This window comes from Bombus vancouverensis, chromosome 2, assembly GCF_051014615.1.
Source record: "Bombus vancouverensis nearcticus chromosome 2, iyBomVanc1_principal, whole genome shotgun sequence".
NCBI classification, from domain to species: Eukaryota; Metazoa; Arthropoda; class Insecta; order Hymenoptera; family Apidae; genus Bombus; species Bombus vancouverensis.
In genome coordinates, this window is record NC_134912.1 from 19361853 (window position 1) to 19388790 (window position 26938).

At 41.9% G+C, this 26938-nt stretch overlaps 1 protein-coding gene across 4 annotated transcripts in view; it reads left to right on the top strand.

Moving 5' to 3' along the window:
- Positions 1-26938, top strand: part of Egfr (epidermal growth factor receptor) — a 172410-nt gene that overhangs the window by 102048 nt on the left and 43424 nt on the right. The window contains exon 1 of one of the 4 annotated variants that reach the window (XM_076627883.1): positions 7075-7093. The exons of the other annotated variants lie outside the window; for them this stretch is intronic. The gene's annotated coding sequence lies outside the window, so the exon portion shown is untranslated. Of the gene's footprint in view, positions 1-7074; positions 7094-26938 lie in introns of those variants that run through there. 4 annotated transcript variants of the gene reach the window in all.

Sequence of the window (26938 nt, forward strand, 5' to 3'; positions counted from 1 at the left end):
ACTCTCGACTGCTCTCGCTATTTGCTATGTCACGACACAGGATCCATGGAGAGCTTTGTCTTTAGCCAGAGCACGACTTTGGCTGCATAATATGCGGTCAGCCTCTGGACCAGGCACTGTCGGGTATCTATCTACCAATACAGAGGGATAGCATCGTGTACCGAGCTACATACCAACACGAGTTTCTCAGCCGGGGCTTCTCTATCTACGGAGGATCTCCGGTGGTATGGACGAGCTCGTGCTGACCTCGAGGGCTAAAGATTACAAGGGCTCGCCACGACTAGAATCCAACCTCTGAACGAGATATATAGGAGCTTACACGTAGCTCTCTAATCTCTGTATATCCAAGCTTCGAGAGCACGCGGTTAGGTGGCCAAGTCCAGTTGCAGAAGAATCTTATGATCGCGTATTTTTCCATTGATGCGGCTTCATCAGAGCGCGGAACTAAGCGAAAGGAGATATTATCTCGCGATGCTTAGCATGCCTTTATGCTTATACGCTGCCTCGTTCGGTCTCGATGCTATTGGTTTCTATTTCTTGCTTTCGCAATTTTCCGAGGCTTAATTGAGTTTAGAAAGAATTTTGAATTTAGAAAGGATAAGAAGTTTAAAAGACCTTGAATGGTAAGATTTTTAATCGATGATATTCACACGCGTTGCATCTGCGTTAACGCAACGTTTCATTTGTAACGTTTTATGGCCAATTAGATTCGTCTGAAAAATATTCCAGCGGAGAAATTGAAAATCTATGCTTTACCATAAAAATACATAAAACACCATCTATAAGAATATTCAAAAGTAACTGTTGTTTCCGAGCCTTACCACAAACGTACTTTCCCTTCGAATATTCATCCACGTTATTTCCCAACCGGACCTTTCCCAGAATACCTTCAACCTTGCCCGAACCCGAGCCACTTTTTCTCCTCGGGCGGCACGCGATTTCGTGCGTACAATTACACATGCTACGTACTTACGTTTAGCGGCGATCGAACCGTTCCATTCTCGATGGCATGCCTCGATCGAGAAAATCGTTTCTCCTTTTGTTTTTGCAAAGCACGCGGCAGCGTAGCTCGCGTTGCTTACGTGGGTCGGTCGAAATGAAAGGAACGAAACCGATGGCCGATGGGTAGGTAGAGATATACGTACTGTATCCAGCTAGAAGTACGAACCGCTCATTGGCTGGTAATTACGTCGATTATACTCGGTTTTTATGATTGCGTCGCGAGCTCACGGTTCTACGTGCCGCGCTCACTTACGCAAATGAGCGGTCGTGCACGAAAGGAAAGCAGTACGAAATACACCGACTCTCGATCATCCGATAATTGATCTTGCGTGTCGCGGTTGTCCGCGTGAAACGTGCATATGGTAGTGAACGGTTGAAACTGTTATTAGACGATTACGTGATACGAGTTTGCGGATCTAAACACCGAGCTAATCGTTGCCATCGATATCGCCCTTTCGGACACCCACGTGCTGTGTCGCCTTATCGCTGGCAGTTTGTTATTACTGGATGAAGTCGGTACGCGCAAATCGTTTAGCGCTGTCGGGGTATTAAACAGGAAAGATGTAGGATAGCTCGATCAAGTACATAATTTGCGTTGTACTTGGCCAATTAGTACTTGTACTTCAACTACGTTACGTTAGGTTTGTTCTTTATTTTGTTTATCGATCTCAGTTTATCGCGTTGATTAGGATATAATATATTCACTGTTTGTATGATATACTGCGTCAATTTTTTACTCCTTTGAACGTTGAATATGCTAATAAGCATCGATCCAATGGATTTTAAATATCAAGTAGATTTAACATTTCGACGTGTAATTTATTTACGAGCCTTTTTACATTTCGCTCACATACCGATCATACGTATTAGAGCACCGTAATAAATATGACGCAAATGAAATAACAGATTTGTAGTAAAATAACTAGAAAATAAAAACAGTCGCGCGTTCATTGCTATTAAATATCTTATGATCAGCAGTGTATATATACGCGCTTCTTTTTGCGCTGAATATTTTCAATTTTCCCTACATATAAATAACGTCAAACATCGATATCATCGGTAACATCAAGAAACAAGCTGGAGTTAAAACTTAAAGCGTCAATTTGTATCAAACACAACCAACCACTAAATATATTCAATTTCCCCATCGCAATCATAAACAACGCAACTACCACGATTCAGATACGCATAAAAGAGTGATGCGAAAGATCATTAGCGTCGATCGTCAAACTTAGCATTCCAGAGACTGAAGTCGTTCGCTAAACGAGCGTGCACAGCCGGGCGAAGGCACGAACCTCGTGAAAATTACATCATAACTTGGATTTTTCCGGCTTTGGTCGCGAAACGAACGGCTCATTTCACCACGTGTCGCATACCCGTGGTTAGTATTCACGGTGCCGGCGTCCTATTAACGCAAATACGTCCCTGCGAAACCAGTTTGCGTCCCGACGGTGTAAAACCCGACGATTGATTGGTGCAGGACCGCGAAACAGTCGCTTACATTGGCACGCGCTGCCCGGAGAACCGGAGTGGACTCCTTAGGAACACGGTATCCGTCTTGCAGCCGAGACACCAACTCGACAAACGAGTATTCGAACATCTACACGCATACTCGCACCAGTACGTTCGCCACTTTTTCATTTTCTTCCTCTTTATTTTCCTATTCGCACGGGGTTGCCTGTGTGTTTCAAAGTGAAGAGCCATCCTTTACCATCGCGAGCATACAGTTCCACTTACGATCAATTAGCAGAAAGAGAAAAGAGCATGGAGTGATTTGTTGGAATTTCATTGTTAACGTTATAGTGGTAAGCGTTCGCTTCCACGAAGACAATATGTTCGAACGTATGCTGGAAAATACAGGATTTTACGGGCACGGTTTCGAGAAGCGATCGCTTCTGATACGCCGTTTGCATTAATCAGGGGTAGACGCAGCGTTGTTTGGAATAGTAAGGAGGAAATATTTATAGAAAATTACTTCGAACGACATTGAGATAGATGGTGGGATGTCAAGTTACTGTTTGATATTCAGTATCTATTTTTACTTTCTTACAAAACGGACATTTGTTCAAATTATTAATAGAAAAAAGTACATGGTGTATAGACGAATGACGTAAGTTTATATTCTTACTATCAGTATCTTGAAATATCAGATATTAAAGCGTTATTTCAAGATACTTTCCAATATCTCAATTTTAGATCGATCAATTAAATAACGAATTGGGTAACTGATTCGTATGCCGCTCTATAAACGTGTAATCTATACGAGATATGACATCAAGAGATTAAAAACAACTGCCTCATATCTCCCTATTATGCATACCACTTTAGAAACACACCACAATCACAGAGCAGAATTTCGACCGACATACAATTAGCAAATCACCGGTCGCACCGAAAGCTCGCCGACGAATGGGTAGGTTCGGTCGCGCATAGGCGACTTGTGCGACGCGACAGAAGGCGCGTGAGTCGTACACGCGGCCTGTTCACCGTCTACACGGTGTCCACATATGGCCGCTTAGCCGTACCGTTCCCTCGCATCGTCTCTTCTCCTTCGCCTCTAGAGTCCTTGACGCCCACCCTGTGTGTACAGTTCTTCGCCGCGGGTATCTCAGGACGTCCGAGACGACGTCCTGCTTCCCAGACGCTGGCAAGCCCTGCGAACCTCCATTGTACGAGGAAACACTCGCGGCGCCTTGCATAATTGACCGGTGTCCCCAATGGACGCTTTTCATCTTTCCAAGTGGCCCCAGACACTGTCTCCGAGCTATTGTTCAGTTCGTTCTTCTAGACACGTCGTCGTTCATCGATGAGATCGAAGGTCACTGGTTTCGGTTAGGTTTGCAGCGACCATTGTGCAAAGTGCATACTTGAAAAGAAGACGAGTAGAGATATATCACATTGATCGGCCGTAATAGATCACTAGCGATGGAATAGGTTCGAAACTGTGTCTCTAAAAATTGAGGTTCTCTAAAACCAAACTCATCAACGCCAATTTTTGTAGATTTCTCAATTTCGTTACCTACGTTGTATAATTAATATTCAATTTTCAAGAGACGAACAATATACTTAAATTTTCACTTTAAAAATGTTATTTATAATGTTATTTTTTCTTAAATATCAGTTCATGGAGTTGATCGATGAACGCTTCAATTATAAATGTGTATGGTGCATTAAGTATAGGACAAAAGTTGAGAGTGAATAAGGAATCAGAATGTTGTAATTCGGTGTTACAACTGAACGTTATAACCTGGTGCTATGATTCAATATCACGACCTGGTATTATATGGCCTGTTTATAACAGCACCATTGCGCATAATAACGTCACTGTTTGAACTCTCGCCTTCGGTTTCATTTCATTCTCATAGACAAAAGCGTTCTAATTCTCCACTGCGAATTCAAATTTCCATTTCTCCTTCCAATTATGTAAATTAGCGTGCCCGATGATACTCGTCTCAAAAACAAAGACACCTCGATATTACTTTCACGCTCTCTCTCTTTCTCTCACGCTCAAACGTACCGAAAACAATTCCTCGTCGCAGCAGGGCTAAAAAATCCGGTGGACCGAGACTTCAGGTAATCAAGGGTTCCTGATGAAGACGACAGACGACGCGACGCAGAATCAAGTCGTCTTCCTTAATTACCCGAGGCCCATCGTGCCGGTAGGCGCGAAGTTCGATCGATTCCGGGGAACCGCGCGGAATTTGCCGGTTTCTCGAAAGCTGGCGCGCGAGATCTTTCGTAGCCGAAGAGGCAACAGTTGATTTCTTGCCGATCTCGTGGCCGGTGGACGCGCGTCGATCCTATCCTGACTCTCCTCGTCTTTCTGTCTCCCTTTTACTCGTTCACGGTCGGTATGTTAATGTCATTCTCCCGAATCCCTACGGCCTCGATTCGAGGTACTAGCCCGGCCAGGTTTTTCGTGTCGGGAACGATGTCGCTTCTAATTGACGAGTGGCGGACGTAGACGCGGTCCGGGGAACGAACAACAAGGATTCGTCCGTGTACCTGGTGACATGTGTCCGAGGTGTTCGTAACGACGTTCATCCGTGTCTTATTATACGCTGGACACCCCGATATTTTCGGCGGATCGCGGCAAATGCTGGTTTAGCCGAGTCGAGGGAACGAAATACGGAGGAAAAAGTGGCGACGAGTTGCCGACCTCTGTCGCGATATTTCAGCGGGGTAAAAGAAGTCGCCATCGCGAGCTCCTACCGCCGTTGCGGTGTCTGACGTGCCACGAATGTGTTGAGATTTGTTGCGCGAAGAGAGGACTGGATTTATCAAATGCTGCAGCACACAGTGTTTTGTCGATGAGAGAGTAGCGCGAAAGGTATTGGAAACGAATGATAAATCGTATCTTGTCGGGAGGATAATTTTGTCATCTTTTACCCTGTCGTAGTGTAATACAGTTACGAAAGATTCAAAATTACGAAGAATTATTGACGAGATCCGTTACATTTCGAATGGCAAATAAAAAAGATGCGTGTATTGATGCTTGTAATTATTTGAACGACACTGATAGTACATTTTTTGAATAATTGAAGTTCAAGACACATATCGCTTTTAGCCAATAACCCAACCTTTAAACAACAATTTCTGAGGGATTAAAGTTAAATAATCTTTAAAGTTACGTTTGTTGATAATATTAAACACGACTTAATACTACCATATTTATCGTTCAGCGATATATAAGTATGCATTTCGCATTCCACTCCTATATTCAAGCAGTGATAAAGCGTGTCTACATGTCCAGATATCAGGCACCTTTTATCAATATTTAATTTTCCATATTAACATCTTCGAAAGAATATATTTGCAGGTTTATATTATTTTCACCTGTACGTAGATTTTAGAAACAAATTACGACCCAGCCGTTAAATAAGAAGAATCAAATTATCAAACGCTAGAAAAAGGACAATATCTATTAATTGATCATTGTTACCAAACGAAACGAATACCAGTTTCCAAGCCATTACTAAAATCTACTTTAAACACTGACCTACATCCATAGATCTACGTTTGATCTCGCAAGAAGGTGCAATCGATCGTGTTTAACCACTTACACCGTAGCGACCGAAATTTGCAATTACACACGCTCGGCATAAATCTCGGCCGAAACGATATAAATTCCAGCAGCCGATCCATTAAACCGCTAAAACCGGCGAAATCGCAGCAGGCAGCAACGACTTCATTGGAGTGGAATCGCGGGGAGGAGATACGAGGCTCGTCACCTTGATCCCCCGAACAAAGAGGCCTGTCTTTCCTGCTTGCTCGATACTCGCGGAGAGAGAAGCCCCGCTAATGACTCGAAAGAGACGCGGTTGAAAACGACAGACAAGTATACCTTTCAAGGCGCTGGCCACGTGGGCGAATCCTGCCGTTTACGGATCCGAAGGATCCTAGCTACGTCTGTTCTAATAAGCTCTCGTCGAGTGTACAACTCGCGAGAGGCTCACGACCGTTCTACGCGTGGGAGAAAGAGAAAAACCGGTGTAAAAGGGAAAGAGAGTCGAACAAGACAAGGATGGACAGAAGGAAACGACAGAAGAAGAAAGGAAAACGATTAGAGGTAAGACTACAAAAAGAAGAGAAGGAAAAGGGGAGTTGGAAACGCGAGGAGTACTCGAATCGTGACGTTGCACGGCAAGTAGGTGTTAGGCCAAGTGGGTGTCGTTCCTCTGGAGAACGCGCATCGAGGAGAGTACGCTGCAACGGTGACATCATCGGTCACGCAGTCAGCTGACTCGACTTAGATGGAGCGAAAGAGCGGAGAAAAGTGCGCTGCATAATTATCGTTGTCCGCGTAACTATTATCGTCTGTATTCGTACAGACACGGCCTCAATAGTCGAACGGATGTCGACCTTAACGCAATCGAACAGCTTCGATGCATTCCCCTCCCTCGGTGGCCAGTAGCGGACGTGTTTTTTCACCGATCGGAAGTGCGTTGGTGGATAGGAACGTAAGGTGGACTGACGCAACGATTGGGATCTTTCGACGGAGGACAGTTACCTGTGACAAAATTTAAAGAACTACGACTAACTTTTTGTGGGATTAAATATACATCTTCGCAGCCTGTTGAACATTACGAAAGCAAGTTTTTATTTTGTTATATGCAGAATTAGTATTTACGAACATATACTCATGAACAAATTACTTGAAGTCAAGAAATTAATAAGAGTGAATATGGCAAAATTCATGCCTCTAATAATAATTCTTGGATTTTAGCTTTTAGTATTTTTTTAAAAAGTTCCAACGAATCGAATGTATGCGAAGTAAATATTACGTCATTTGTGGTACTTTTAACGTAAACAACGTGCGTCAACTTGTGCGTACAGTTATGCGACTGGTTTTAGTATGCCAAGTATGCTGTATCAGCGTGCAGATTTTCCGACCGAAGTAGTATTCTACGCTGGTTGAGGTTAAAGAGAAATTGCAGGAAGTTCAGGTTTCTTCATCGGAGACACTCACCCGTGGGTTATAAATGAAAATACACGACCTTCGCTACTACTCGTGATTACAAATTAGTTTTGCACTACACAGAAATATTTAATTTCCCTTAAGGAAAATATTTCCCAAGGCAAGTTCTCCTCACAAAATTACGATTTCTCCAAATCCAATTACGATCTTAGTTATGTTCACTGACGACTTTCAAAGTACATATAAAATCAAGTATACATATATTTCTTGGTCGCGCTTTCTGTTGTTTGAGCAAACGAGTCAGTAAACCGGCAGAGTGGTTCACCATTCTCCCAACGATCCTCTAACTTGCGAAACTTTCTCTACTCTCTCTTCAAGGTACTGGGAAGTGCACACATATATAATGCATAGCTATTACGTGGAAAAATCTGATTATCGAATATAACCTGTATACTGTATAGCAGTGCCCAAACAATTCTACAGGTACTCACCCTACTAGGGTAATTTGATCTAACCTCGAAATTTGCTCCTTGGCCTTGAATCGCTACAAGTAGCCCCACCAGCTTTACTGCGTCAGTTAATACTAAACACTGCGCTATGCTACGATCGTATTTCACCTTCCAAGCTGTGTATAGTGCGAGGCACGCCTCGCGGGTTTGCCTCGCATTGTCTGTACATAGCTGGAGCTGCAAGGCATTTTTGATCTCGTCAAAAAACTGACAATCGTTGACTCATCCCGAGGCAGCCTCTCGTGTCTGCCCTGTACCGTCTGTACATAGCTTTAGAGTCACAAAGCGAACCAACACGGCGTAGTCGCAACTAGTATATTTTGACTTAATTAAAGAATTTACTTGAATATCCTACGTAAATATCATAAATCAAAGTTGACAAAAATTCAATCATCCGACACGATATTTTAATATTCCGTTTTAAAGATAGCGTTAAACCAACGTTAAGCCGTCATATTTACCCATTGAAAAAGATCACATGACAAGGGTTAAACCTCTTAAGTTCGTCCAATCATAAACCTGACGAAGTCACCTAAATTAAAATCACCTAGCACGATAGTCCAATGCTCCGCTTCGGAAATGCCGTTAAATCAATAAACGACTAATCTTACTCGAAAAGATACAGAAGACTAGGGGGTTAATATCCGCAACTCTCAAGTCACTTGCAACTGTGAATCGCGAAGCGGGCCAAGTGGCCCTCGAGTTCTCGGTTTAGCCGACGAAGGCACGGGCAAGCGTTGTCGCAAGAAAGCCGACCGGGTACGGAGAATACGGGGCCGATAGTAAATTCAAGTGAGACATTGTCGTTCGATCCCTCTCCGTCGGTATCGAACAGGGTGGTCCGGCGGTGGAGCGGCGCTCGTCGTTCCGTCGCATTCCCATTGCCCGTATAACGAGCTCTCAGGGCGCGCGTATCCAGCTGCCCTTCCTCTCCGCCAGTCCACCGTTGCTCCTGGGTGTTCTACGCGTCAGGCGAATTGTATCTTCGCGGGGAGTGATCCCTAACCTGAATAAATTGCATTTCATTGCCCGCTGCATCGCCATTTGCCGGCTACTCGACGGACGATTCTTGATGATCTAATCAGGGGACCAAGAGACACTCACGTCTGCGAGTGCTCTGGACATTTCTTTTTCCTCCCCTTCGCCACCATCGTCAGTTCGCTGGTATGCCGCGTTCCATTCATCTCTTTCTCTCTGTCTCATCCAATTCCGTGGATTTCTGACGCGTTGCGTTACCGGCGAATCGAGCAGCGTTTCTTTCCGAGGTATCTCGATGTTTTTCGAGATTGTTCGGTTAATTGGCGGACGATGCGCGGTTCGCTGAAATTGAGCTGGACCTGGTTGAAGGATTGGGTCAGGTGTGTGTGCTCGGGTAATGCTCCGTTTATCGAGAATTATAGTGTGCGAGACAGGGGAAAAGAATCTTTCAAAGTATTTGGACATTCTTGTACGAGTTTTTACTGTTCGTACCTATGGAGTTCTTTTCTTTTCTTTTCTTTTTTTTTGTATGTTGCCAGTGGTGAAAGGAAAGAATTTGAAAGCAATTTACGTGATGTAATTTTTCATCGTCTCTTCCTTCCATAGTAATTAGCCGAGATTAGATCCACTCAATTAATACTGGTTAATAACACTGGTATAGTAAGATAGCTAAGGTGATGAAATATCGTTTCTGATATGATGAAATTTTCTCTTCGAAAATAATACTGCGAATAGATCAAACTTCACATCCTGATTAATCTACTATTTGTTCAAACACATCTAAATAATTCACGATCGTACAAACGAAGTATATCAAAGTCTATTTTACAGTCGTTCGTTCAGTTGGAAAAGTCGAGCACCACTAGCCACTAGCACTAGACCAGATATTAGACGCCATCGATACGCCGTTAATGACTCATTTAAAGCGACGAACGCAGTGAATAACAATTAGAAATATCGTATCAAGGTTTTCCATGTTGCGAAACGAGGGATCGAAGTCGATGCTCGGTTCTCACGCCACTACCGCGAATCCCGGACCGATCTGCCTTGAACGGCGAGCGCTAATGAAGCAACTCGAGGCTAGAATCAACGAGAGAAGCGTTCGCGGCACACGAAATCTGCATACGACGCGAATCAACCAGATATTTCACTTTAACGCTCCATAAGAGCAACTACGAGAGTCTAAAAGTGGCAGTAACTTTCGATACGCGTGCTCGCATTTTTTTTCTTTTATTTCTTCCTTTTTTTTTTTTTTTTATTGTTGCGAATGATACGAGGTAGAACGAATGGATAGGGATTATATATACTGCGTGAAGACTCACATTATCGTTTTTTCGTGGTCTTAATTCGTTCTGGCATAGACATTCCACTGGAGGAATTCTTTTCTAGGAGAAAGTAGGTAATTAGCTGCCATCGCTTGTAGTTTGATCGAAGACGTATGAAAGTTTCTGTCTTTCAAATTAGATATCAGAAAGGAAGTACGGTAGAACATGGATTTTCAGAATATCGATTAATGGAACGATTAATTAATGGAATATTGATTAACAGAGGAGATGATTTCTTTCCAGAAAGATCGGTGGATCAAGATACAAAAATGAAAGAAATTCTTACATTTTTATTTAAAAGATGTTGTTCTTGTCTAATAATATTATTCAAATAACGTGTCATGATCAGATTAGATGATAAAGGTTCTACCGTAGGTAGCTTCAGTGGTTTTCTTTGTTAAAATATAGCCCCGAAGATAAATCCATTTAGCATGAAATTTTGATCTTTAAAACTCAATTTAGCTCCATAATGTCAGATAGCAACAGGCCGAGTGTATATTTATGACGCGTTGCTCATTATGCGTGACGTCAAGTGTATCCAAGTGTGTAATTTGTTCATATTGAACATTTGAAAAAATAGTCTCAAAAAAGAAAAATGGAATTGTAACTTCTAGTTAATTTCCACTCTTTGATCAAATGAAAAGGTTGATCGATCTTTAGATGGATCACGGTTGATTGGGCGTAATCAGGCATCGTTTTTAACGCTAGTAATTGGCAATTTTCTCTTCGATTATGCTATCAACTCTTCTCGTTTTCTCCTCGATCCTTTTCTGTCGATTCATCATTGTGAAAAATACCAACATTTCTAGCGTTAAACTGTACTGTATAGCAAGAGGAAGCGATAACTTAAAATAAAGCGTTAGGTAGTGTTACTAATCGAGATCTTTTATTGCATCTTTAAATTCCCCATCAATACATAAAAATTCAGTCTAGATATAATCATTTTGCTTTACAAAGAGTAAGAATTAATTCTGAGTCGACATCGTACAGGCCTAAACGAAGATCCAAGTCCTTGAAACTCTCGATACGTGTCAAATTACTTGTTACGATCGAAAGTTGCAAACTTGGAACACACGGATTTTACGACCTTGCTGTATCACTTTCACCCTACCAAAGATCCAAACAAATTATCAATCTAGATGAAATATTCCGTAATGAAATACAAGAGAAAGAACGTCGAGGAGAAATGCCGTCGATGTTTCAACATCGACAGGACATCAATCTGTTTTGGAACGATACGACTGATAAATAGACGTCCGCGCGTTATTAATCGACAGTCACGCGTGCTACGAGGAGAAAGAAAGGACGAAAAAGAACGGAAGAGGAGGAATTTCGATTCTCATTACAGATACGGGATCTCCGAACGGGACGATTGGAACTTTAATGGAGGTTTCATTATATTTCGTCGTAGAAGAACGCGTGTAAACGCACGGTGAACGTGGATAAAGAATCGTCGAATGGGAGCGAGTAGGGGAGAGAAGGATGGTGGAGAAAGAACCGGAGTAAAAACAAGTGGTGATTGATACCATCGCGAACACTGTGAGGCGAGAATCGATCATAATTATTGCCCCCATTAACCCCTCGAGATGATCGATATAGTTTACCAAGCCGATCGATGCTTTCAAACCGGTCTCTCGTGTATGTTCAAGTTAATTGTCTTGTATTATTTATATTATCATGGACGTTCTAATTGTTATCTCCCTTTCGTTTCATTACAGAATATATTTCTCTATAAGAAGATTATTTACAGACATTATAAAGAAGTTATGCATTAAACTGTTGTATAAAAAATATTGAAATCAGAACAATGCACTTTTTTCTAGAATAAATGGAAAAGTACTTTGCGCATACTTGCAAGTCAAGAATAACTGCAAACTAAAAGTTTAAAAAGTTAAAGGAACCAGAAATCTTAGATCTTCCATTCCCTATCTTTCCTCTTGATATGAAAGAGCTTCTCCGATTCGATCTTCGCGAAGCGTCGCTGCATCCTCCACATAGATCTTATTCAACCATCGCTTCCCGTCGTTTCTTCGCGTTTATTCACGTCCATCCCTCGATACCATCCTTGAAACACAAAAAACATCCTCGGAACACGAGAATTTCTCACGCGACTTTCCCCATGTAAAGTCCTCTTCTATCAGTTGTTCCCCTGGTAAGCAGCCGACACGAAGCAACAGCTAGAACCTTGCCGTTTCAGTATTCTGCTGTCCGTTGCTGTCGGCAGAATCACGCGGCATCAGGCCGTGAAAAGCGCAGACTGGCAGCGCGACTGCTGGTGACGCGACAATAGTCGATTCGTTACTTCGCACTCGCCAACCTCCAGCAAAGACACACCGGGCATCGTGGAGTCCTCGGACCAAGTCGGAAACACGCGATCCGCGATGCCAGCCCATGCTCGCTCCATTTGTCTCCGTAGAAGCGACCGCGCCGCCGCGGTGAAACGGTTCTACGTGTCAGACAAACCAACCGTGGAAAAATGCTTAACCATTCCTGGACTACGATCCGGGAACTTTGTTCCAAGCATCGCCGACCCTTGTAAGGGTTTTTGTGGGATTCTGAATGATCGAGCCAGATATCGGAAAAGGAGAGTCGTGGTTTAATTGAGTGGGATAGAAGAAAGAGATTCGACTTTGAGATGTTGTGTGATTTTAGATTCTTTAGATTCAATTTCATTAAAAAATAGTTCTCGCTAAGAATTGTTCTATTAATAATTGAACCGTATAGAAGTTAAATCGATCAGCTTCGTTCTTTATAATCTCAATGAAGACGAGGAGGATTTTAGATTTTCAGACGTTGTGTGACTTACGATAACCATAAGTAACAGTTTTATCGAACTGAACTTTTAATATTTATTTATATTTATTCGTGGAATCTGCCATCTGATTTTTATGCACGTAGTGATAAAATATTCCAATTCAATTCAGCTTTCAAATTTCATTATACATAGCAGTAAGAAATAATTGTTAAAATCCGTCTACTTGGATTATACACAATGAAATTGAAATATAAATATATATTACAAATGCAAGTTAAATGTAAATTTGAAAGAATCCATCACGACTTATCAAACAGTGGACTAACAGTCTTCATCTAAACGATGACAATCCATGAAAAAGGAAATTTTTCAATATCTTGTCTGCAACCACTCGACTTCAACATCGAAGAATATATATACGGTAATCTGGCTAATTTACGCATTCCAGAATATCAAAATAATCTTATTGCAAACATTTCCACTGGTCTAAACAAAAAATCCGATCGAATCTCATTTCTCAAAGATCTTCGAATCAATTTAGATACAACCTACACGACTTATCGGATTTTCCCTACTTCGCCAAGTAAAAGGAGCAACGAGGAAAGCTGCAGCACGTTAGTGAAGCGGCTTTTACAGCTACGACTACCGGGCGTAAAGCGTTTCGAAAAAGTGTCTATTGGCGGCGAAGCTTGTTAGAAGTTTGCGGTGGGTAGACGCCGCAAGACGTATAAACAGGTCGAGACAACCAGAACATGGCGGTCTCGAGGATTCACAAAGCAATTACCCCATTACCCCGTAGTGAACAGGGCGAATTACGCTAATATATCGACGACACGTTACCAGCAGACTCCCTTTTCTCCAATGAACGAGAAGATCGAGGGAGGACCACATTCTTGCTGGTTGCTATAAAGTAATCGATTTACCGCCGAGCGACGTATCAATGCTCGCTCAATTAGCGCGTTGAATTGACTTGTCGAAGGGTGTTCGCCTTATTCCTCGAGTTTCTTTCGATTGGTCGATGCGTGGAGATTCGACGTGATAGCTATGGCGATGCTTAGGGGTTGAACTGGCTGGTGGCAAATGAGAAATTGAAATAGTTTTGTTATCTGCTTTTTTGAAACCATAGTAATCGATGGTAAATAGCGTACACTACTTTTCACAAGGATCTGATGACCTTAAAGGATTTATGGTAATAATATATGTATTTTATCAAAATTTAAAAAGAAATTAATGCCAGAGGAAATGAATGCTTTTTATGGAGTCGTAAGATTATAAATTAAAATTAGTTATTACGAAATTTAACAATAGTATGCTTCTTTTCGCTACGACGAAATGCAAGATCGTATCGATTAAAGATAAATAAAGTCAAATGAGAACGCAAATAAAGAGAAAGAAACGAACGAATATTTCTGCATGCAGTTGTTCGCAAGTGGAAGTGAATTTTCGTATCGCCTCAACATCCCGTAATAAAATCCTTTCACGGATTAAATTCTTTTTATACTCACAATTCTACGTCCGTAGCGTTCCACCAGGAATGCGAGAACATATTTTTTCTCATTCTTCTTTTCTCCTTTTATCGCTTAAATTATCATCCCTGTTCGTCCTCGGTGGCCGAACAATTCCTACGAAAGTCGTCGAGCGCGGGGCACGATCATTAAAACTCCGTGAATAATCGGTTTCTCGCAAACATCAGCCATTAAATCGTATGCCGTGCGATAACAATTCCACTTTAACGTCAGCGAACTGTCCTCCACCCATGAACAAACCATTAAGAAAGGAACACAAGCGATGCACCCGCCTTGGATTAAGCTCGCTCCACGCGTACAGACGAACCTTAAGACTCGATGTTTCGATCATTTCGCGACTTAAGCGTATCTCCTGGAACGATATCGTCTTTACGCGAACGAATTGTTCGACAATGGCATTCCTCGGTTCGTAGATAAATATATTCTAAGCGGATTAATCCTGCGAATCGTCACAATTTCGCGACTTTATCGCTGTATCTCTCTACCTTTCTCTTGAACATTTTACAGTTTAGAATTTTTATACGTAAATTATGTTTTCGTTTTAACAAAGAAAAAATCGTTTCGAGCTTCCAGAAGATATTTATCAAAAAATTGAAACGACAAATCAATAAGAATTTCTTCGTTACTATCTGAAACTCAAGAAACTTGCTGTACTCCCTTTAGTTAAAATGTTCTATCTATCATCTCAAAGCCGGACTTTCATCATTTCTTTTGAGCCATTTATGTTTCTGGCCTTTAATTCGATTTAAAATACAGTCGCTCACGGAAGTATCTGAACATTTAACATACGAAATTTTTATGTATATGTCAAATGACTTATACAAAACATATTGCGTCGAAAATCTGTCAAAGAACACTGCAGAATTGCAAAGAAACAACAAAAATGACATTTCTTCTCTCGCGTCATTTTTTTTACTGCCTGCGTGTAGCTCCGACAGAATCGATCTCCATTTCTCGTTCGATCGGATTAAACAGGGTCTTGAAAGCCACTTTTCGTACCTCGAGGAAGACACACGAAAATCGAGTATGGAGACTCGTTGGAATGCAAAATAACACGAAAAGAGACTCGGAAGATATCCTCTTGCTTCGAATCGCATGGTCCTCTGCGTATTTCGAGGATGCCAGAGGATTATGGGCAAGCAAGCGTCGCAACGGATCGACGGGAACAACCGTGAACACTCGTGACCCATCGTGGTCGCAGAAAAATAATTAATCCGCTGCTGCAGAAATGGGAGAGGATTACAGACTAAGGGGGATACAACGAGGCGAGATGAAGAAGCGAGTTAGGGCGCGGAGAAAAGAAGACGGAGAGGAAAGGTCGGATAAATCTCGCCGGTTCGTCGAGCAGGATTATAATATAGGATTAATAAGGACCTCGTAAAAAGCACGCGTGATCGATCGGTTGTTCCGAGCTGGTACGCACGGAATATCGTGGAATACAGAGTCGAGGCAGCTTCCAGGCGTTTGTATGTATTGTACGTGCAAATACCGACGAGGTATTTGCCGCACTGCTTTCTCGGTACAAGGCATACTGATCTCGCGGCCCGTTTCTTGCCGATAATTCTTGGAAAGTTGACTGGTAATGCGCCTCGCTGTGAATCTGACTTTTTCTTTTCTCTTTTCTTTTTTCTTTGATTTCTCCGAAAATTTGTCTTCTTCCGTATTAAAAATTGTTGGTTAGTTGGGATGCACAGAGGATACATAGTGGTGATAGCTTTTATAATCTATCGGTCTCGTATGCTGAAATTCGTGTAAAATTTTAATCTCGCGATAGTTACTCCTAACGTAATTCTCTGTTCCTTTGATTTTTATATCCACTCTTTGTGTCTATATATTTCTTTCTTTTTCTTTCTCTATGATCGTCTTAAAAACTATATATATATACATATATCATAGTATTTATACGGTGAATACGTCGATCTGTTAATTATTTTATTCTATAAGATTTCATCGTTTAGTTGGTGGCATAGAACCGCTCTTCTACTTCTTCTATAATGTCAATGGTTAAAAAATAGAAATTCGTGAAAAAAATGTATCGCTCGATAACGCACACGTATGTAGTAATAAGGAAAATCCCTGAGGATTGTCGAAGGCCGGCTCGATTCTTGTAAATAATTTATCAACGACATATCTGGAGACGTTCTTCGCAGAAACACGATGCGCTACCGGATTCCAAGTAACGTTAGATACAGAAATAAAAATATCAGAAACGTTGATCGGAAGAACCCCGACGAAGCTTCGACGTTTCGCAAGAGGAACGAAAGGTCGATGCGATTGAAAATTGAATAAAACAAAAGCTGCACTGACGAGGTGGCACGGTGCATAATTAAAACAAACAAAGAGTGCTGGGAAGCATAGAATTGGCCGATGGTGGGGCCTTGTCGACCTTGCAGTTCGAACCCTGAATCTCGTGCGGGGATTCTCGCGAAGAAACCGTTGCGCGTGCGGTTTCCTCCTCTGACTAAAATAGTCGCAGGATGACATCGACGCTTGAAACAAGACTGATGCTTTTACGTGAGAGGAATAAATTGATACGTGTGGTAATGTTCACATTTGGAAGGACCTGTTACGGAGTGTGAATAATTCTTTGGTCACCTTTTTATGTGCAGAAAGATAGTTTAGTTGATATTGCGCTTTTAGCAGGGAAACGTAAAAGGAGCGTGTAGGAAGTGAAGAGAAAAAGCTAGGAAATAAAACAGGTTGAAATATTCAGAGAAATTAGAAAATTCAAATACAATTAAAAACAACTAAAAATTGCAGATATCGAAACATTAAAAAATTCAAAGATCGAACAGTTATAAAATTCTATCTAGATTCGCTTCCTCATCTTCTTTCCTTCTGTAATTTTAACGTAAAAAATTAAACATGTAATATAACGCTTAACGTGATCTAAAAAAAAAACTTCATTTCTTCCAACGACGCTCCACCAACTCGAATAATTTTTTAAAACGCCGCTTGTCTCGAAGGCGTTTCGAGCACCATGCTTCCTCACGCCCGAAAAGTACAGCGTCAGATGATCAATCTTCCAACCGGTGCGATCCTTTGAATACGAAGGGGGCCTGGAAAGCTTAGCCTTCGAGGCTTTCGCGTTCAAGGTTGAACGGGAAAAGCCAGCGGGGTATCTCTTCCGCCGAGTAGGTGACCGATGGACGAACGGGGAAGAGAAGGAAGGTTGTTCCCGGATATTTATAACAGACTACGAGCAACGCAACGATAAATCAAAAAGCAGGCCCCGGCCAGGGATGAACCAGCTCCTGGTGGGGTCAGATCAGCTTTCGTTACGACGCAAAAGGAGAGAAGAAGGGTCGTAAAGGAAGGATAAAGAAGAAAAAAGAAGAGGATTGAAAACGAGGAGAAGCTGGACCACGGGAGAAGGACGCTCAGGGCCGTGATGAATGCAGGCCGAAAGGAGGCTGACCTCATCTACATTCCTGAATGTACGATGCCGGACTCGGGCTGCTCTTGATAATCAGCGCGCCTTATCGTCTTTCGAGAGCCTCGCTTATTGTTACTCGCCAACCATACGTTTCGCAATCGCGATTCATTCGTGAATGCCGGATGAGAAGCGAATACGTTCATACATGACTCGACTAGCGTGCGTTCGCTATTGTTATTAACCGAGCTTTGTCATTACTGTTAACTGGCGGCGCATCTCCGCGTGATTCGTAAGATTGAATAATGAAAGAACGATTCTGTGAGATATGGTGCTGGTGATCATTTTTCCTTGCTACTTTCGTATAATGGAGTGGAAAGATCGTACGCGTTGAACGTAACGCGTTGTATGGGTCCGTTTTTGGAAAGAGCATTTCGTAAAATTGTTGATAATTTGCGAAGTTGCAGTTGACTCGTAATAATTGAATTTTTAATAGATTTATCATTCGGATAGCGTCGCAGATCGGAATTGGAAAAATTTTGCTCAGCCTATAATCGTGTCACGTAATTATTAACTCTTTTCAAGCCGAATCCATTGTCCAAATGGTATCTGACAGTCAAGAGGGATCAAACTTCTTCGCTATTTCCAACTAACCCTCTCATTCCGCTTAAACTAACGCATTTCCAATACCATCTTTCGACAAGAAAATTATCACTTTTCCTCTGATCACGATGACGTGCAACGATCGTTCTGCTCACGATCAGATTGCTATCTACACCAGCGGTGTTTAAATCTCTCCCTGAACTTCAACTCCCTTTAACCGCAAGGCACGCTAATCTTTGTCCAACCGCAACCTCCATGAATAGTACGGACGATAAAAATGCTTCTCCATCGAGGCGTATCCACCACGTTACCGTGACAGCTACTCAAGAAGCTTCAGGATGCGAAGAATTGGCGATTTCACGTTCGCTAACAGGAACGATCGACTCTATTCGTTGAATATCGATTCGTTGGCGGGAGAATGGTCGTGATCGTCAATGGTTTCACCACTTGTGGGATCAGAGACGAGGCGCACACAGCGTGTAAGCATCGATAAAGCTTCGCTTAACCTCGGCCTGTCCGGACGCATTACTTCGAATGACTGGCAACCTGCCAGAACGGGGTTATGCGCGCAGTAAACGCGTGTGTAATGACGGGTTTCAGGACGTGGCACGAACCAACGGCGCCCTCAATGATGGTTGCTCCACCCAATACGGACTGAGCTCCGTGTTGTACGGCCAAAATTGGCGGCCGCCGCCAGATTCGAATAATGACCGGTATCGCGGCGATGCGCCGATTGCTCCAACTGCCGTATTGAAATGGCACGGTAACATGCGCTGCTTTAATCAAACGCGACCGAAACAACGTACGTACGTACTTACTTACACCGTTGTTTTCAGAGTGATTGCAGTGTTTCGCTGCGAACGTTCGTGCTGTAGGGTAGAATAATTCCATGGGAATATTTATGGAAGTTTTGGAAGGTTTTACAGTTATAGATTGAATTCTAAATATAAATCTTTGTATATTGGTAAATAAGAAGGAAAAAATGTATAGGGTTATTTCTGAGGAGAAGAATTTCTAAATGTAAATGACATGCTCTGTACTTTCGAATCTTTCACGAAGTTTTCAATCTACGACGTTCAGCATTTGATTTCTTTAACTATAAAACATGAAAGATGTATCTTGCCGTGTTTCTTTTTCCTGTGATCTCCATATAGAAAAACAACATATACGTGCTAATCTATCGGTGAGTTAATGTACAGTAGATAAGTCCCAAATGTTAAAATCTAAACATACCAGTTAAGAAACATCAGAGACCCGAAACAGCGTATCACAAGCATGTCCGAACGCATCAGGTATTTTATGAGGCGCAGAAGAACAAGCCCGATACGCGGGGCTGCTCCGCGTTTCGGCTCCTCGAGATACCTCGATTGTAAACGAGACTTCGGCACGGGTTTCCTCTTTCTTCATGGCCAGTTAGCTCCGTTCCATTCTGCCTCTCACCAGCTTGCCTCTTCTCGATTCTTCCCTTCCCCCACTCTTCTGACCACGTTTCTCCGGGCCCATTTTACCCTCAGGGGCTCGCGGCCTCGATCCAGTCCCCATTGTCCGCGTTGCGTTTCAAGATGCCGCCGCTGGCTTTAATGAGAATTTTAATTACCCAATCCTGCGGACTCCGCGCTCTCATGGCTCTGTTTCTCTCTTCCCCTCTTGTAAAATGCTCATGGACAGCCTGGCCGATTACTCTTGCGCAAGCAACATTGAAAACTCATGCCATGTCACTCTCCGTTACCCCTGTAACCATCCAAGAGAGCACGATTACACGAGTATATGTATATGTACTCAGATAAATTGCACGTGGATGGACCGGTGTGCATGTGTTCCTGGAGCGTGAACGACGTACGAGCTGAGTCGAGGTGATCGATCGAGGATAGAAAACAACCATGTTACCTCGCTACATTTCTTCGAGATGCTTTCGATCGTATGCTAACGGTTCATGCAAAAAAGGTCGCGTTTTTTGAGAGTCGATTAATTAAGATTAAATTGGCCGTCCACTTCATGGGTGTTCGATATTTTTTGTGCATGGGGAGAGATTGGATTCTTTTGGAATATTTTAACTCTATTGCGATCCCCGAACATTTACATTTCAATCTTGTATTTCAGCTCACTTTTATTTTAACCCCTAAAGGCTCATTTCGCCTCGTGTAAATTTTGTAATACGCGCAAAGGATGCTTTTCTATCTTTCTCACTAATATGGAACGACAGATTCAATAATATTAAAATAATTGATTCAGTTCATTTGACTATATTAATTTTTAAAACAAAAAGTAATACCAGTGTGACATTTTAGCCACGTTGGCTTAACTTCCACTCCTTTGACGATAGCTTCTAAGAGTCGATATTCTAAGGAAATCTGTGGCACAAAGTTAAAATCAGAAATCATGCACACGATAATAATTCTTCCATATTATTTCCGAATTTGTGATATTTTTTAACATTAGAAGAGCACCATTGACTCGAAAATAATCAAAGGACTGCAGCAGGCTCAACGTAATAACGAATAAAGATATTTTAAATCGTAGACAGTGTTTTATATTAAAAATATATTAACATGTTATGATAACAAAATAATGTTGCATTAAAAAACACGATAAAGTACAAAAGCTAAAAGACATACGAAAAAACGTCCACTGCATCAAATATGAACATGTTTTCTTTTAAACTAAAATAAAATTCTGCGATAAATTCAGCAAATAATTTAGAAGCTTTTTAACGACGATAAAATCTTCAAACTCTAAACTGTTTTATCATCGTCAAAGTTTTTCCTGAAACGTTGTAACCATGACGAGTATAATATATTTTTCTCGGGCCTGTCCACGAACAACATGTACGTGCTACCAGGTTCCTGATTAGTAGAACTCCCATTATCTTTTTTCTCAATATCGGCATTTTGGTCCTGCTTTTGTTTCAACCCAATGGGTGACTCTGTATCTTCCGACTGCATCGATAAACCAGCAGGTCCTGTAGGAATTGTCGTAGGGCTACTCGATCCTGTATTACCTCCTCCTCCATTCGAAGGCTTCTTCGTCACGTTCAGTTTCACGAACTTATCTTTTTGGTTCGCCAATTCTGAATTTATTTTCTCTTTATCAGCGTTAGCTAGCTTCAGCAAATTGTCCTGATTGCTCAAAGATTGAAGATGAATAGTGCCTTTTAACGGCGCAATGCCAGTTTTATTATTTTTTTCGATTTCTTCTTTTAAATCAACAGCGGCTTCCCTCGACGGTGCAATATCGCTTTTCACTGTCTTAGCGCTTGATTTTTGTGAACCAGGGAAGTTAATGGTCCCCATTAGTGGAGGAGTATCGACCTTGTTCGTTGTTTTATCCGAGATCTTAGAAGGAGCAGCGGTCGTTCCTTCTAATGGCGCTTTCTTCTGCTCTACGGATTTTAAAGTATCTTTTGATTCCTTCTTCTCAGAAGCTTGCGTTTCGCCTGATGTAACGGAGCTTCCAGGAAACACGTTCTGTGATTTATCCAACAATGAAGATTTCGTATCGTTGGCTTTTTCTGCTGGAGTTTCGAAAGATCGATTAGAAACAGTTTCTTCCGAAGGAGACTTCCCTGATACCGATGAAATCGGCTGTTGGGATTGTTTATTTCTGTTAAAAGCATTTTCAGCTTGATTTATATTAGAAATACTAGTTTTAAACTCTTCGATCGTCGAAGTAGCATCTTTTCGTGCGTTAAAATCGTCTTTCTTTACGTCAAACAAAAATTTCTGTTCCTTTTTCGTCTTCTCACCTTGAAACTTCAATTCGGGTTTGTCCATTTTATTCGCCGCGTATTTTATCTCAGTGTTTGCAATATCATTCGCTCCTTTCTTCACGGAAGATATCTTCTCTGGTTCTACAATTTTCGACTGTTCCACCAAATTCTTCGGTTCCATCAGCGTCTTTTTCGTGGAAGAAACCTTTTCTGGTTCAACGATCTTCTCTTGATTCTGCATAGATTCTTTCGAAATGATATTAACAGAGGTTTTGTTCAGAATTCTTGGAATCTGTCTGACGTTTCTCGATGGGCTCCTTGATGGTATGATCACACCGTAATCGATCAACGTGCCGTCCTTTTTTTTCTCGATCGGTTTCATCGACTTCAGAATCTCCTTGATTCGCAGGTCCTCGTTGGTCGCTTTAGTCGATAAATTCTTTCCTCCTGTTCCGTCTGTTCCGGTCCGCTTTTCCTCCTTCACTGAAACATCAGCAGATTTGTTAGCACTTCCTTCTAATTCCTCTTTTTTGTATACTGTGTTTGAACTCTGTACATTTGCTCTCCCAGTTTGCGAATCAACGCGCTCGATGACTACAGGCTTCACATATTGCGGATCTGTCTTCCATTTTGAATTCGATGCCTTTGTTTCGCGTTTCTTCTCTACGTTGACGCTTTGTGGAAACACGGTGTTGTATTTAGCGATTTTTGGCGAACAACGAACCGTAGGAACTACCGGGGTGTCAAATTCCTTTTTCGCACTTTTTCTAGAAGGAATCGTAGTTTTAACGCGATATTTCGCTCTCTTTACTACTCTACCCGTGTTTTTAGGTCTTGTTTTTACTTCAGAAGTACGTTTGATAGGCACCCATCTCGGCAAACTTTTCACACGAACGTAGTTAATCATCGGATCAGGCTCGTTTGTCTGTTTAGTCACTGGTTTCCTCGTTACCATATCCCTCTGATTATCAATCTTCTGCGGGTCAGGTTTTGCAGACTCGATGGAACTACGTTGCTGAGTTGGTGAAACGTCGATACTTGATTTGTCTTCTTTTCTTGCGCTCGCTTTTGCGTTCCCTTCCGTCGCAGTTATAGTAGACGTACGATCGTATTTTGATACATTCTTTGGAGTATTACCCTTCTTCCTGATCTTCTTGAAAGAATCCTCGGAGGACCACCAGGGAATCACGTTCGAAGGTGTTCGATTTTTAGGTATCCCGTCTTCTTTGTTCATCGTTGGCTGCCGAGGGCGATCATTCGATGGTGCGTTCGGATTTGATGGTACGTTCACGTTACTCTGAAAGATGGTCTTATTAGGATCCGCATTCGAGGAAACACCGTCCATGGTGTTTGGAATTGTTTCTTCCTTGCGCGTGGAAGCGTGAATACCGCTCTCAGAAAAAGTGTTTTCGATTTGTGACGCGACGTTCTCAGACGTTTTAACGTCTGTCACATCGGAGACGTCCATGTACGTTGTTTTCGTCGTTGGCTCACCTTTCGTCGCTAGATCGCCTTCCTTTGCTTTGCCCGTCGTTATTCCACTTTTTGAGATGTCCTGGCTGAAAAGATTCTGCGGTCTGTAAGGTTTTACAGGAGGCGCTGGAGGCGTGGGCGGCGTAGGCGTCACAGGTGAGGTTGGAGGTGACATATGAGGAGGATCCGTCTTCATCTCCGCGTTTCTAGGTTGTTGAAACCGTGGCTCGTTAAATTTCGCAGCAATCTGCAGGTTTAACACAGGTTTCGAGCTGGTCGATGTCGTGATGTTTCTCGAGTGTTCGGCTGCCATGTTTTGACCCTTCGAAGGAATCCTGATCTCGACTTTGTCCACCGAACTGACGACATCCAATTTATCCGCTCTGGCCACGATGCTCTTCAACTCCGACACCGGCTTTCCATTTATCGAAAATTCGAGCTGCTTCACTGGTATTGTACTCTCGCTAATGGATATCTGCATCGAACCGAAATCAGCACGTACGTTCGTATTACTCGTTTCGATCTTGTCAGTTCTGTTTCTCTTTGAGGAAATCACAACCGAGAGTTGCTCTTTGTTGCCACCGGCCGTTTTTGTCGCCGTCTCATCCACGTTGATGGATACCACAGACTCATTTTGCGAAGGAGTCATCCTGAGCTCAATTTGTGGCTCCTTCACCGAATTCGTCGGCGTGATTCGCGAGGTATTCACAGGTTCTCGCTTCATGTAGTCTATCGTGGAACTCGAAGGTTTATCGGTAGTTACAGTTTGCGAAGATGATTTTGTAGCGGGTGGTTTTGAAGCAGGAGGTTTTGAAGCAGGAGGTTTTGAACTAGGCGGTTTTGAACCCGGTGGTTTTGAGCCAGGTGGTTTCGAACCAGGTGGTTTTATAGGACCATGATTCCACGATGCTTGCACGGTACTTTGAGTTTCATCGTTTGATATAGATTCGTTGGCCTGTACCGTCGTGTTAGGAATCGCGTCAAAATTTGCGAGTTCGGTCGCGGTAGTGTCAACCGACACTTTTTCCAGCATCTCCTTTCTGTCTTTGATCTTCTTTTTGTGCGCGATCATCACCCTGTCCAACCAATAGGCACGCTCTTGCACAGACTGCAACATCCATTTGCTGCTCGAATCCGCCTTCTCGGTGATTCGTTGCAGATCCTTTATTATTTCGTCCATTTTCATTAACCAATTGTTTCGCTCCCGCGTTTTCGCCTCGTTTTTCTCGACTTCGGTTAAGGTTTGGCTTCCACTAACGTTTTCACTTGCGTTGTTCGATGCAATCAGGCTTGGTTTTTTATTTGCGTCCTCGTCGCTCATTACAATCATAGGAATTTGATTGAACTTCGTCGACATATTACGTTTAGACACTTGAGTACCACCGTAATTATCAACGCCAAGATTCATCGCGTTGCTGTATTTTTCTATCATTGATGCGTACGACAGAGACTTGCGAAGCTCGTTGCTGTGCCCCGCCATGATGTCCGGACTCCTGTCATCGTATCGAGAATGAAAACGCGTCGCACAGGATGCGCTACTGTATTTAGCGTCTTGGCTGAAGGCATTTAGACCAACGTCTGAGATGTTCGTATTCCTAGTTTCTTTACATTTATTATTCCATTTTAAAGAGACTAAGGATGCGGTGCTAAACGGACTTCTGTGGATCCCATTGATCATAACCGAACTCAGATTGTCCCTCAGCACCTCTGAACTACTCGAGCCATACATTTTATCGTTGTAGCTGGCTATCAACTGCGCGTACGGTCGAGGTTCTTTCTGAATCGATCCTTTAATTTCTTTCGAAACATCCAAATGATTTGCCTTTTTCGTCAAATCTATCGATTTCTCCATGTGTTCCCCAACGTTGCGTAGTTTACAACCACTGGATGGCCTTTTCACTTGACACGTCGAGATCAGTGGTTTTCGGATACATTTTTCCGAAGAAACTCCCTCCAGCGAAATCTTTTTGCCGCGTTGTTGCATCGACACCGTTCCATTGTTTGTTTGTGTGCAATGGAAATTCCTGAAGTCGCTGATATTTCTGGTTCGTGATAGCAAAAACGGTGACATCTCCAATAAACAAACATCCGATTTCTGCCTTTTGCACATATGTGTGACATCTTGTTTCAGTATCACAGTATCTTTGAACATAATTTATTACGAGTTAGGATAATGAAGATGACATTTAAGCAAAGAAATATAAGAGGAAATAGAAAATCTTATTGAAAATTTTAATTATAATCATATATCAGATGTAAATATTTTTTCGTGGGCATATGAAAATTTGTATTATTGTATTTAAGAACGTTCGAATATGTTTGAAAACCTGCAAAGATATTACAATAGGGAATAATTATTCTTATGGAATCTTACTGGATGGTATCCGACGAGGGACGTTAATACCAAGTACACATTTCAAACGATTCATTGTATAGGTATATAAACCGTGTAAACTAATTTCAATATTTTAAAATTCAGAATTCAGGTAGACGATTTTATACATAAATTTTTACTCGTAATTTTGACAACGAATCGAAAAAAAGAATGAAAGTTTTTGATATGATCTTTCTACCACTCGCGATATACCATGTTGAAATGTCAATCGGGTTATACGAAAAATCCAATCAAACAAAGGAATTTACATCTCGATTTTATTCGTCGAATCGCTTCAAGCGGTGAATTGATTAATAAATTATGTATACATTCATATTTCGTTAGTAAAATATTGTAGAGATGTTCCTATAATTTTTACGCAGAACAGCAGTTATATAATATTTTCAAATATAAAATAACACTTTTAAACAATATTTTTCATTTCGTGAACAACCATTTCCAAATAAACTTCAAAGATAATTGCTCTTTCGTAGAAATTAAAAATATTTTCTGTCCTTTCGAAATAAAAAGCATTTTAATTAAAAAGATGCACGATACTCGTTCATATTAAGCCTTCGATTTTCGATCGTAATTGTAAGTATTCTTTTACGTGTCTTTTTAAGTATTCGCGAAGATCGAGCACGCTGGCAATGCCTTTGTGTCACTGCACGCCGTAAGTAAACTTCGAAAAATGGTACTGGCGGCACTTTCAACTCAACGAAGGCTCGCGCGGTTAGATCGCAGGATAAGGATTTTCAGGATCGCTGCCGGCGTTAAAGTCACGCCGGCATCTTCGACGTGGCACAATGCAACGAATCGAAGTCCCCTCTATCTTCGCGATCTTTCCTCCTCTTTTTTCTCTTCGTCGATGCTACGTAATCCATGATACGAATCGC